Source organism: Bos javanicus, chromosome Y (assembly GCF_032452875.1).
Source record: "Bos javanicus breed banteng chromosome Y, ARS-OSU_banteng_1.0, whole genome shotgun sequence".
Classification (NCBI taxonomy): domain Eukaryota; kingdom Metazoa; phylum Chordata; class Mammalia; order Artiodactyla; family Bovidae; genus Bos; species Bos javanicus.
In genome coordinates, this window is record NC_083898.1 from 217319 (window position 1) to 228918 (window position 11600).

Here is an 11600-nt window from a genome sequence, read left to right on the forward strand (position 1 = left end):
GCTCTGTCTTTCCAGTGAAACCCTAGAGGTTTCATTTCCCTTTACAAATTCAGATTGGGCTAGTTCTTTTTGCTGGTGAAGTGTGTTTGGTCACTAAGCTTCATACTAAAGCAGAAAGGATATTCAGAGGTGTTTATTATTCCTTCTGAATAGACTAAGCACACACATATTCTCATAAAATGGTTTAGGGCTTCCCAGGTGGTGCTGGTGGTAATGTTGCCGAAACCACTATTGAGAAACCAAGTACCACACCCAGAGAGTTGGAGAACTCAAATTTATTAAAACTGGCGATCCCAGAGCAGTTAACACTCCAAGCTCTGAGCCCTGAACAGAGGAGTTACAGAGATTTTATACATGGACAGGCATGATTAAGCAGGTTAGCAGGGGCTAGGACAATTGCAAAGAGCAGGAAAAGGATGACTGAGATAAGCTCCAGTTGCTAGTATTCTGAGTCCCCACTTTGTGAGACCTAAATGATCTAGACTTTGCAAGGAGCAAGCTGAGTTTCAGAGGCAGAAGGAAAAGGACATAAATTTTTAATTTTTTCTCTTCATTCCCTGTTCTTGATCCTTCTATCACTCACTGTAGAAAGCATCATCTCATGTTTTGGTAGCACATTTAGAGCTCTCTGTTATTTAGGGGGCTATCCAAAGAATAGCAGGAAGAAATAAGAAAGCCTTTTTCAGTGATCAGTGCAAAGAAACAGAGGAAAATAATAGACTGGGAAAGACTATAGATTTCATCAAGAAAATTAGAGATACCAAGGAAATACTTCATGCAAAGATGGGCTCAAAAAAGGGCAGAAATGGTATGGACCTAAGAGAAGCAGAAGATATTAAGAAGAGGTGGTGGGGAGGCGATCCTAAGATGGCGGAGGAATAGGACGGGGAGACCACTTTCTCCCCCACAAATTCATCAAAAGAACATTTAAACGCTGAGTAAAATCCACAAAACAACTGATGAATGCCGGCAGAGGACATCAGGCACCCAGAAAAGCAGCCCATTGTCTTCGAAAGGAGGTAGGAAAAATACATCAAAAAAGAGACAAAAGAGGTAGAGACGGAGCTCTGTCCCGGAAGAGAGTCTTAAAAAGAGAGAAGTTTCCAAACACCAGGAAACTGGTGTTTCCAAACAGTGTTTCCAGAGAGTGTTTCTAAACACTCACTGCCAAGTCTGTGCCGAACCTTTGAAGCACAGAGGGCAACATAATAGGGAGGAAAAATAAGTAAATAAAACCCACAGATTACTAGCCCAATGGTAAGCCCCAGTGGAGAAGCAGCGCAGACTGCGTTGTTTAGACTAAGGATCGGGCCTGAATGCCCCCAAGGCTAATCAGAGCGAACTAATTTGGGCTAACAAGCCAGACTGTGGGATAGCTACCACGTGAAAAGCCTTAAGACACCACCAGGCCCGCACACAGAACAAAGGACTGAACAGAACTAGCCAGCTGCGGACCATCCCCCTCCAGTGACAGGCAGCCAGAGCCAGAAGCAGGCACTCGCAGCCCCAGAGAGACATTATCTACCAAACTGCAAGCAGGCTTCTTTGCTTACTAAGACTTCTTGGGGTTCTGGACAGTCATCCGCCTGAGAAGGTGCGCTGGTTGTACACCCAGAAAACTGAGCGGCAGGGACGGGACAGGCGATAAGTCGCAGTTACCGCGCTCGCCAAACACCTTATCACCTGAGCTGCTTGGAGCTGGGAAGGGCACAAAACCCAGGCCCAACAGAGTCTGCGCCTCTGAGGACTACCCAAGTGCCTGAAACAGCAGCTTAGACCTGGGAGGTGCATGCAGCCCAGGGCTGGCCTCGAACGGTTCCCACCAGAGCAACCTAGAGCCTGAGCTGTGTGGGCAGGGAGGGTGCAGGCGCCATGAGTGGGGGCAGGCCCAGTGTGGCTGAGATGTTGTGAGCGCACGCCAGTGTTATTTGTTTGCAGTGTCCCTCCCTCCCCACAGCGCGACTGAACAAGCGAGCCTAAAACAGTGTCCATCACCGGCCCATTGTGTCAGGGCGCAAATCAGACACTGAAGAAACCAGCAAACAGAAGCTAAAACCGAGGGAACCGCCTTGAAAGTGACAGGTGCAGTAGATTAAAACCCTGTAGTTAGTACCGACTACATAGGAAGGGGCCTATAGATCTTGAGAAATATAAGCCAGACCAAGAAACTATCTGAAAATGAACTGACCGCATATTGCCCACAACACCAGAGAAAGTCCTAGATATATTTTTACTATTTTTACGATCATTCTTTTCTTTTTTCTTCTTTTTTTATTTTCTTTTTTTAACTTAAAAAAATTTTTTAAGTCCTCTATTACTCCTTTAATTTTCATTTTTATAACCTATTACTTTTCCAAAAAAAAGACTATTTTTTAAAGCAAACTTCATATATATATATATATATTTTTTTTTAATAACTTTTGTGACTTTTTTCTTCTTCTTTAATATTGTATTTTTGAAAATCCAACCTCTACTTTAGAATTTTAATCTTTGTTTTTTGGTATTTGTTATCAATTTTGTGTCTTTAAGAACCCAATCTTCAGTACCTATTTTAACTTGGGAGCAAGATTACTGGCTTGACTGCTCTCTCCCTCTTTGGACTCTCCTTTCTCTCCACTAGGTCACCTCTGTCTCCTCCCTCCCTCTTCTCTTCTCTACCCAGCTCTCTGAATCTCTGTGTATTCCAGACGGTGGAGGACACTTAGAGAAGTGGTTACTGGCTGGATCTGTCTCTGTCCTTTTCATTCCCCGCTTTTATCCTCCTGGCCACCTCTGTCTCCTTCCTCCCTCTTCTCTTCTCTCTATAACTCCGTACACATCTCTGAGCGGTCCAGACTGTGGAGCTCACATAAGGAAGTGATTACTGGCTAGCTCGCTCTCTCCTCTTTTGATTCCACCTCATCTCATTCGGGTCACCTCTAACTCCTCCTCCCTCTTCTCTTCTATTCTCCATGTAACTCTTTGAACCTCTCTGGGTGTCCCTCACTATGGAAAAACTTTTCTTCTTTAACCTAGATGTTTTGTCAATGGTGCTATATAGAAGGAGAAGTCTTGAGACTACTGTAAAAATAAGACTGAAAACCAGAAGCAGGAGGCTTAAGTCCAAATCCTGAGAGCATCATAGAACACCTGACTCCAGGGAACATTAAGTGATAGGAGCTTATCAAACGCCTCCATACCTACACTGAAACCAAGCACCACCCAACGGCCAACAAGTTCCAGAGCAAGACATACCACACAAATTCTCCAGCAACACAGGAACACAGCCCTGAGCTTCAATATACATACTGCCCAAAGTTACTCCAAATCCACTGACATCTCATAACTCATTACTAGACACTTCATTGTACTCCAGAGAGAAGAAATCCAGCTCCACCCACCAGAACACCGACACAAGCTTCCCTAACCAAGAAACCTTGACAAGCCACCAATACAACCCCACCCACATCGAGGAAACTCCATAATAAAGAGAACTCCACAAACTGCCAGAATACAGAAAGGCCACCCCAAACTCAGCAATATAAACAAGATGAAGAGACAGAGGAATACCCAGCAGGTAAAGGAACAGGATAAATGCCCACCAAACCAAACAAAAGAGGAAGAGATAAAAAATCTACCTGATAATTCCAAATAATGATAGTGAAAATGATCAAAAATCTTGAAATAAAAATGGAATCACAGATAAATAGCTTGGAGGCAAGGACTGAGAAAATGCAAGAAAGGTTTAACAAGGACCTAGAAAAAAATTTTAAAAAGTTAATTATAATGAATAATGCAATAAATGAGATTAAAAAAACACTCTGGAGGCAACAAATAGTAGAATAATGGAGGCAGAAGATAGGATTACTGAAATAGAAGATAAAATGGTAGAAATAAGTGAATCAGAGAGGAAAAAAGAAAAACGAATTAAAAGAAATGAGGACAATCTCAGAGACCTCCAGCACAATATTAAACGCTACAACATTCGAATCATAGGAGTCCCAGGAGAAGAAGACAAAAAGAAAGACCATGAGAAAATGCTTGAGGAGATAACATTTGAAAACTTCCCTAAAATGGGGAAGGAAATAATCACCCAAGTCCAAGAAACCCAGAGTCCCAAACAGGATAAACCCAAGACAAAACACCCCAAGACACATGTTAATCAAATTAACAAAGATCAAACACAAAGAACAAATATTAAAAGCAGCAAGGGAAAAACAACAAATAACACACAAGGGGATTCCCATAAGGATAACAGCTGATCTTTTAATAGAAACTCTTTCGGCCAGGAGGGAATGGCAAGACATACTTAAAGTGATGAAAGACAATAACCTACAGCCCAGATTACTGTACCCAGCAAGGATCTCATTCAAATATGAAGGAGAAATCAAAAGCTTTACAGACAAGCAAAAACTGAGAGAATTCAGCACCACCAAACCAGCTATCCAACAAATGCTAAAGGATATTCTCTAGACAGGAGACTCAAAAACAGTGTATAAACTCGAACCCAAAACAATAAAGTAAATGGCAATGGGATCATACTTATCAGTAATTACTTTAAATGTAAATGGGTTGAATGCCCCAACCAAAAGACAAAGACTGGCTGAATGGATACAAAAAGAAGGCCCCTATATATGTTGTCTACAAGAGACCCACGTCAAAACAGGGGACACATACAGACTGAAAGTGAAGGGCTGAAAAAAGATATTCCATGCAAATAGGGATCAAAAGAAAGCAGGAGTAGCAATACTCATATCAGATAAAATAAACTTTAAAACAAAGGTTGTAAAAAGAGACAAAGAAGGACACTACGTAATGATCAAAGGATCAATCCAAGAAGATATAACAATTATATATGCACTCAACATAGGAGCACCGCAATATGTAAGACAAATGCTAACAAGTATGAAAGGGGAAATTAACAATAACACAATAATAGTGGGAGATTTTAATATCCCACTCACACCTATGGATAGATAAACTAAATAGCAAATTAACAAAGAAACACAAACTTAAATGATAACAATAGACCAGTTAGACCTGATTGATCCCTATAGGACATTTCACCCAAAAACAACGAATTTCACCTTTTTCTCAAGCTTACATGGAACCTTCTCCAAGATACATCACATCCTGGGCCATAAATCTAGCCTTGGTAAATTCAAAAAAATTGATATCATTCCAAGCATCTTTTCCGACCACAATGCAGTAAGATTAGATCTCAATTACAGGAGAAAAACTATTAAAAATTCCAACATATGGAGGCTGAATAACACATTGCTGAATAACCAACAAATCACAGAAGAAATCAAAAAAGAAATCAAAATATGCATAGACACAAATGAAAATGAAAACACAACAACCCAAAACCTATGGGACACTGTAAAAGCACTGCTAAGGGGAAAGTTCATAGCAATACAGGCATACCTCAAGAAACAAGAAAAAAGTCAAATAAATAACCTTAATTCTACACCTAAAGCAATTAGAAAAGGAAGAAATGAAGAAGCCCAGGGTTAGTAGAAGGAAAGAAATCTTAAAAATTAGGGCAGAAATAAATGCAAAAGAAACAAAGGAGACCATAGCAAAAATCAACAAAGCCAAAACTGATTCTTTGAAAGGATAAATAAAATGGGCAAACCACTAGCCAGACTCATCAAGAAACAAAGGGAGAAAAATCAAATCAATAAAATTAGAAATGAAAATGGAGAGATCACAACAGACAACACAGAAATACAAAGGATCATAAGAGACTACTATCAGCAATTATATGCCAATAAAAAGGACAACTTGGAAGAAATGGACAAATTCTTAGAAAAGTACAACTTTCCAAAACTGAACCAGGAAGAAATAGAAAGTCTTAACAGACTCATCACAAGCACGGAAATTCAAACTGTAATCAAAAATCTCCCAACAAACAAAAGCCCAGGTCCTGACGGCTTCACAGCTGAATTCTACCAAAAATTTAGAGAAGAACTGACACCTATCCTACTCAAACTCTTCCAGAAAATTGCAGAGGAAGGTAAACTTCCAAACACATTCTATGAGACCACCATCGCCCTAATACCAAAACCTGATAAAGATGCCACACACAAAAATAGAAAACTACAGGCCAATATCACTGATGAACATAGATGCAAAAATCCTTAATAAAATTCTAGCAATCAGAATCCAACAACAGTTTGAGCAGGATAGGTATTAGCTCTAAGAATTTGTCCACTTCCATGGTGATCCATGTGGGCTTTATCCCAGGAATGCAAGGATTCTTCAATATCCGCAAATCAATCAATGTAATACACCACATTAACAAATTGAAAACTAAAAACCATATGATTATCTCAATAGATGCAGAGAAAGCCTTTGATAAAATTCAACATCCATTTATGATAAAAACTCTCCAGAAAGCAGGAATAGAAGGAACATACCTCAACATAATAAAAGCTATATATGACAAACCCACAGCAAACATTATCCTCAATGGTGAAAAATTGAAAGCATTTCCTCTAAAGTCAGGAACAAGACAAGGGTGCCCACTTTCACCATTACTATTCAACATAGTTATGGAAGTTTTGGCCACAGCAATCAGAGCAGAAAAAGAAATAAAAGGAATCCAAATTGGAAAAGAAGAAGTAAAACTCTCACTATTTGCAGATGACATGATCCTCTACATAGAAAACCCTAAAGATTCCACCAGAAAATTACTAGAAATAATCAATGACTATAGTAAAGTTGCAGGATATAAAATCAACACACAGAAATCCCTTGCATTCCTATACACCAATAATGAGAAAACATAAAGAGAAATTAAAGAAACAATTCCATTCACCATTGCAACAGAAAGAATAAAATACTTAGGAATATATCTACCTAAAGAAACTAAAGACCTATATATAGAAAACTATAAAACACTGGTGAAAGAAATCAAAGAGGACACTAATAGATGGAGAAATATACCATGTTCATGGATTGGAAGAATCAATATAGTGAAAATGAGTATACTACCCAAAGCAATCTATAGATTAAATGCAATCCCTATCAAGCTACCAACAGTATTCTTCACAGAGCTAGAACAAATAATTTCACAATTTGTATGGAAATACAAAAAACCTCGAATAGCCAAAGCGATCTTGAGAAAGAAGAATGGAACTGGAGGAATCAACCTACCTGACTTCAGGCTCTACTACAAAGCCACAGTTATCAAGACAGTATGGTACTGGCACAAAGACAGAAATATTGATCAATGGAATAAAATAGAAAGCCCAGAGATAAATCCACGCACATTTGGACACCTTATCTTTGACAAAGGAGGCGAGAATATACAATAGATTAAAGACAATCTCTTTAACAAGTGGTGCTGGGAAATCTGGTCAACCACTTGTAAAAGAATGAAACTAGACCACTTTCTAACACCATTCACAAAAATAAACTCAAAATGGATTAAAGATCTAAACATAAGACCAGAAACTATAAAACTCCTAGAGGAGAACATAGGCAAAACACTCTCTGACATACATCACAGCAGGACCCTCTATGACCCACCTCCCAGAATATTGGAAATAAAAGCAAAAATAAACAAATGGGACCTAATTAACCTTAAAAGCTTCTGCACATCAAAGGAAACTATTAGCAAGGTGAAAAGACAGCCTTCAGAATGGGAGAAAATAATAGCAAATGAAGCAACTGACAAACAACTAATCTCAAAAATATACAAGCAACTCCTACAGCTCAACTCCAGAAAAATAAACGACCCAATCAAAAAATGGGCCAAAGAACTAAATAGACAGTTCTCCAAAGAAGACATACAGATGGCTAACAAACACATGAAAAGATGCTCAACATCACTCATTATCAGAGAAATGCAAATCAAAACCACTATGTGGTACCATTTCACACCAGTCAGAATGGCTGCGATCCAAAAGTCTACAAATAATAAATGCTGGAGAGGGTGTGGAGAAAAGGGAACCCTCTTACACTGTTGGTGGGAATGCAAACTAGTACAGCCACTATGGAGAACAGTGTGGAGATTCCGTAAAAAACTGGAAATAGAACTGCCTTAGGATCCAGCAATCCCACTGCTGGGCATACACACTGAGGAAACCAGAAGGGAAAGAGACACGTGTACCCCAATGTTCATTGCAGCACTGTTTATAATAGGCAGGACATGGAAGCAACCTAGATGTCCATCAGCAGATGAATGGATAAGAAAGCTATGGTACATATACACAATGGAGTATTACTCAGCCATTAAAAAGAATACATTTGAATCAGTTCTAATGAGGTGGATAAAACTGGAGCCTATTATACAGAGTGAAGTAAGCCAGAAGGAAAAACATAAATACAGTATACTAACGCATATATATGGAATTTAGAAAGATGGTAACAATAACCTGGTGTACGAGACAGCAAAAGAGACACTGATGTATAGAACAGTCTTATGGACTCTGTGGGAGAGGGAGAGGGTGGAAAGATTTGGGAGAATGACGTTGAAACATGTAAAATATCATGTAAGAAACGAGTTGCCAGTCCAGGTTCAATGCACGATACTGGATGCTTGGGGCTGGTGCACTGGGATGACCCAGAGGGATGGTATGGAGAGGGAGGAGGGAGGAGGTTCAGGATGGGGAACACATGGATACCTGTGGCGGATTCATTTTTATATTTGGCAAAACTAATACAATTATGTAAAGTTAAAAAAAAAAAAAAGAAAGAAAGAACCCACCTGCTAATGCAGGAGACATTAAAAAAAAAAAAAAAGAATCCAACAACACATTAAACAGATCATACACCATGACCAAGTGGGCTTTATCCCAGGGATGCAAGGATTCTTCAGTATCTGCAACCAATCAATGTAATACACCACATTAACAAATTAAAAAATAAAAGCCATATGATTATCTTAATAGATGCAGAGAAAGCCTTTGATAAAATTCAACATCCATTTATGATAAAAACTCTCCAGAAAACAGGAATAGAAGGAACATACCTCAACATAATAAAAGCTATATATGACAAACCCACAGCAAACATTATCCTCAATGGTGAAAAATTGAAAGCATTTCCTCTAAAGTCAGGAACAAGACAAGGGTGCCCACTGTTATCACTACTATTCAACATAGTTTTGGAAGTTTTGGCCACAGCAATCAGAGCACAAAAAGAAATAAAAGGAATCCAAATTGGAAAAGAAGAAGTAAAACTCTCACTGTTTGCAAATGACATGATCCTCTACATAAACCCTAAAGACTCCACCAGAAAATTACTAGAGCTAATTAATGAATATAGTAAAGTTGCAGGATATAAAATCAACACACAGAAATCCCTTGCATTCCTATACACCAATAATGAGAAAATAGAAAGAGAAATTAAGGAAACAATTTCATTCATCATTGCAATGAAAAGAATAAAATACTTAGGAATATATCTACCTAAAGAAACTAAAGACCTATATATAGAAAACTATAAAACACTGATGAAAGAAATCAAAGAGAATACTAATAGATGGAGAAATATACCATGTTCATGGATCAAAAGAATCAATATAGTGAAAATGAGTATACTACCCAAAGCAATCTATAGGTTAAATGCAATCCCTATCAAGCTACCAACGGTATTTTCACAGAGCTAGAACAAATAATTTCACAATTTGTATGGAAACACAAAAAACCTCGAATAGCCAAAGTGATCTTGAGAAAGAAGAATGGATCTGGAGGAATCAACCTGCCTGACTTCAGGCTCTACTATAAAGCCAGTCATCAAGACAGTATGGTACTGGCACAAAGACAGAAATATAGATCAATGGAACAAAATAGAAAGCCCAGAGATAAACCCACGCACCTATGGACACCTTATCTTTGACAAAGGAAGCAAGAATATACAATGGAGAAAAAACAATCTCTTGAACAAGTGGTGCTGGGAAAACTGGTCAACCACTTGTAAAAGAATGAAACTAGACCACTTTATAACACCATTCACAAAAATAAACTCAAAATGGATTAAAGATCTAAACATAAGACCAGAAACTATAAAACTCTTAGAGGAGAACGTAGGCAAAACACTCTCCGACATACATCACAGCAGATTCCTCTATGACCCACCTCCCAGAATATTGGAAATAAAAGCAAAAATAAACAAATAGGATCTAATTAAAATTAAAAGCTTCTGCACAACAAAAGAAACTATAAGCAAGGTGAAAAGACAGCCTTCAGAATGGGAGAAAATAATAGCAAATGAAGCAACTGACAAACAACTAATCTCAAAAATATACAAGCAACTCCTACAGCTCAACTCCAGAAAAATAAACGACCCAATCAAAAAATGGGCCAAAGAACTAAATAGACAGTTCTCCAAAGAAGACATACAGATGGCTAACAAACACATGAAAAGATGCTCAACATCACTCATTATCAGAGAAATGCAAATCAAAACCACAATGAGATACTATTTCACGCCAGTCAGAATGGCTGCGACCCAAAAGTCTACAAGCAATAAATGCTGGAGAGGGTGTGGAGAAAAGGGAACCCTCTTACACTGTTGGTGGGAATGCAAACTAGTACAGCCACTATGGAGAACAGTGTGGAGATTCCTTAAAAAACTGGAAATAGAACTGCCTTATGATCCAGCAATCCCACTGCTGGGCATACACACTGAGGAAACCAGAAGGGAAAGAGACACGTGTACCCCAATGTTCATTGCAGCACTGTTTATAATAGGCAGGACATGGAAGCAACCTAGATGTCCATCAGCAGATGAATGGATAAGAAAGCTATGGTACATATACACAATGGAGTATTACTCAGCCATTAAAAAGAATACATTTGAATCAGTTCTAATGAGGTGGATAAAACTGGAGCCTATTATACAGAGTGAAGTAAGCCAGAAGGAAAAACATAAATACAGTATACTAACGCATATATATGGAATTTAGAAAGATGGTAACAATAACCTGGTGTACGAGACAGCAAAAGAGACACTGATGTATAGAACAGTCTTATGGACTCTGTGGGAGAGGGAGAGGGTGGAAAGATTTGGGAGAATGACGTTGAAACATGTAAAATATCATGTAAGAAACGAGTTGCCAGTCCAGGTTCAATGCACGATACTGGATGCTTGGGGCTGGTGCACTGGGATGACCCAGAGGGATGGTATGGAGAGGGAGGAGGGAGGAGGGTTCAGGATGGGGAACACATGGATACCTGTGGCGGATTCATTTTTATATTTGGCAAAACTAATACAATTATGTAAAGTTAAAAAAAAAAAAAAAGAAAGAAAGAACCCACCTGCTAATGCAGGAGACATTAAAAAAAAAAAAAAGAATCCAACAACACATTAAACAGATCATACACCATGACCAAGTGGGCTTTATCCCAGGGATGCAAGGATTCTTCAGTATCTGCAACCAATCAATGTAATACACCACATTAACAAATTAAAAAATAAAAGCCATATGATTATCTTAATAGATGCAGAGAAAGCCTTTGATAAAATTCAACATCCATTTATGATAAAAACTCTCCAGAAAACAGGAATAGAAGGAACATACCTCAACATAATAAAAGCTATATATGACAAACCCACAGCAAACATTATCCTCAATGGTGAAAAATTGAAAGCATTTCCTCTAAAGTCAG